Genomic DNA, 3,572 nt, shown 5'->3' on the forward strand with positions numbered 1-3,572 from the left:
TTCCCCAGGAATAATGTTACACAGCTGTTTCTTAGGATTCATCTTGAAAATGAAATGAGTGTGTGTAGTGTGTCTACGTGTGTGTTCAGTCTACCATATTTATTCAAAAGTTTTACTATCTGAAATTTTTTGTTACTTTTGGCCTTTATTTGTCCTGACATTGGAATTGAATTGATTCTTCATCTTTATTTCTTGAGAATGAAATAAATTGGCTGAGATATGGGGGAATCACTTTATCAACTAGAACAGATTTAAATCTGGGGACATGGGGAAGCTCAGTAACAAGGTTGGGGCAGGCTAGCTGGGCTCATCAAGGTGATTTTGACAGTGCTCTAGATGGCCAGGCTAAAGTACAAAACTAAGATGAGGGATACATTTGTCACCAAAAGCAAGTATGTAAAGAGCCCAAAGAATTTTAGCACATACTGACATTCAGTGAATTCCCTCTTTTGTGTAGAAGGAAGGAAACACAGAATAGCCCTGCTGACATCACAGTAAGAGATGTATACGCACAGCTTGGGAGTTATGAGGATAAGAGCAGAGAACCTCAGCATTGTGTCTGTGGAAGGCTCTGAATAGCTCTGCGTGTTTGTGGAAATCGCAAGAAGTAGATTGGAGACATAACTCAGTGGGTAAGGGCACTTGTGGCTATTCCTGGTAAACTAAGTTAAGTCCCAACCTCAGGATTCACATGGTGGAAGGAGAAAGCAGACGCATGCACATAGATACATGCAAAATAGCTAAATGTAGTTTAAAAAAATTTCCTAAACATGGTTCTCTGCATTCGTATGAGGGGGTCCACAACTGTGGAACCAATCACCCATTGAGAATATTTGAAAGGATATGTTTTCTGTGGGAACACGTTCAGTCTCTTGTTGTCACCATTCCCTGAACAATGCAATCTGACAGCCACATTTATGGCATTTACCTTGTGCTATGCTAAATGTCATAAATAACCTAGAGTGGGAGGATATGCAGAAGTTACACACACACACACACACACACACACACACACACACACACACACACTCCACATCATTGTAATCAAGGGCCTTGAATAGCCACAGAGCTTTCCTAGCTGTGGGGAGTCCTGGATCAAATTCTGAGGATGTTGGCTTGCCATTTTCTTGAATCAAGCTTAATTTAAAATCTAGGAATGTAGCTGAGTGAAGAGAGGGGAGAAGCAGGAGAAAAGAGAAGGTCTGACAGGACACAGACAGATGGACGGATGAATGGACAGACACGCTTGCATATGCAGGCTCTCAGGAGAATGAAATGAACAGGACAGGCAGAATTGGAAGGTGACCAATTAAGACATTAAGTGTTTTGTGACACACGGACGCGTCTGTATTGGGCGCTGATAACAAGGCCATCAGCTCATTTTCAGGGGGCTGCTGCCTTCTTCAGCTCAGTCCTCAGATCAAAGCGGAACTGTCCGCCCGCATTTTTCACCCAGAATGGGGATGCTAATTTATACTCCTTAATGTGTGACGGTGAGAGACCCCTTCAATTAACTGAATTCTATAGCCAGCAAAATAAAGGGTACACAGAAAAGAGGTGCAGGCTGGAAGAGCCGAAATTCTCATTAAATCAAAAGGTCCAGTATTCATTACCTCATGCATCTGAGGCTAAACACTAAATATGGGGATCATCAAAGGAGATTTAATGGGTTAAATTGAGACTATAATCTAATTAAAATATTAGACACTGCTAAATAGTTCTTTGATATTCATCTAAAGCTTTCATTAAAAATAGGTGCTTGAGGTTTGTAACATAGGAGATTATCAATTTTAAGTAGGGACAACAAATTTAGGGACCTCATCTGCACCACTTCAAAGTGTCACCACTGTGTGGGTGCAGGGAAAACAGGGAGGGACCTCACTGCCAGGTGACAGAACTGCAATGAGAGGCAGGGCCAGCCAGTCTTTATGATGCCAATTTTCACCACCACTTGGATGTGAAAGACCATCGTGAAGTACTAAATGGGGAGAGGGGTTGCCATAAAGGAAAAAAAAAGGGCTCCAAATTATTCATTGTAGTTTATTCAGCATATTCTCTGCCTTTCTCTGTGTAGTTTTTCAAAAGACTAATTTTTTGAGGTTTTTTTTTTGTTTGTTTGTTTTGTTTTCTGTCATATTCAGAGTATGGGTATAGACTTGGGACCCAGGGCCAGGGAGACAGCATGGTGGACAGGAGTGCTTGGTTTGTAAGTGTAAGGGCCTGAGGTGGGATTCCTAGCTGGCTGCCTAGGTCTGTGACCTCAGCATTAGGAAGTAGAAACAGGCAGCTCAGCAGAGCTCACTGACTCCGTACCTTGGCCAAAACATCTGTGAGCTTCTGGTTCAGTGAGAGACCCCATCTGAAGGCAATAAAGTAAAAAACAGCAGAGAAAAACACCCAACGTCTTGTCCTAGCCTCTTGCATTGAACATGGCTGTAGATACATAAATTTACACAGAGCTTGGGACTACAACAAGGATGATCAACCAAAAAGCAGGTTAGCGATCCCCTGATCATGGCTGGCCTCTAGGAACTGACATTGCAATAAAAGAGTCTGTATGAAGTCTTCGGAGGAATGCCAAGGCCTTACTAATAAATTTGCCTAGAATTCTCACATTGCTGTTATTCTTCCAACCTGTTAGAGCGATGTAATAGCAAAGACCATTTATCCAGCTTATTGAAAATTAATTACTTATGTGACCCAGGTTTGCAAAGGGGAAATAAAAAGGCAATGGAGAGGCAACAAGAGACATAAACCTGTCCACCAAATTTTTTTTTCTCTCGTTTTATGTTTTCTAAAGAGCACTGCTCGACAGATAGCTGGAAAAAAAATACCCATTTATTTTACACCTTATTGAAGCCCCAGCTTTCCAGTTAATTTACTGCACAAAATTAAGTCGTCAACAGTAAAATCTGTGGATGTCTCAAGCTGCGTCGTGATTTAGGGAGTGAGCTGAGCAGATGAGAAACTGGTTGCCGAAAGCTGTTAGCCTGAGAAGTTGGTATCTATGTTTTCTCAGTCGCTTTATGAGAGGGGCGTGTGCTGCTGCTGCTGCTGCTTAAGGAAGCCACCGAGTGGAAATGGACACGATACTCAGTATGGAAGCAGTGGGCAGGGGACAGTGCTGAATGCCACTGGCTTTCAACCGTGCTGAGTTTTAAAAGTGAAATAAACTAAACTTAACTTTGAGTGTGCTTGCAGGCACACATACTCCTGCGTGTGTGTGTGTGTGTGTGTGTGTGTTTAAGTGAGGGTCAAGGGTAGATGCTGGGTATCTTCCTCAGTTGCTCTGGTTTCTTGTGGACCTCGGGGCTCATTGAGTCTGCTTGGCTAGGATTACAGATGTGTGGGTACCGGGGATCCAACCTCAGACCCTCACATTAGGACTAAGCCATCTCCCCTGGCCTTAAATGTAAGCTTTTTTCTCTAGTTGTAAATTGTCAAAGACTGCATGTTTCACCTTAATTTTTTTCCTTTATAGTATAGAAATAGTATTGCTTTCTTTGACATGATAGACAATTTCTTTTTCTTTTTTCTTTTTCTGTTTTTTTTTTTTTTTTTTTTTTTTTTTT

The sequence above is a fragment of the Mus caroli genome, chromosome 9, assembly GCF_900094665.2.
Source record: "Mus caroli chromosome 9, CAROLI_EIJ_v1.1, whole genome shotgun sequence".
NCBI classification, from domain to species: domain Eukaryota; kingdom Metazoa; phylum Chordata; class Mammalia; order Rodentia; family Muridae; genus Mus; species Mus caroli.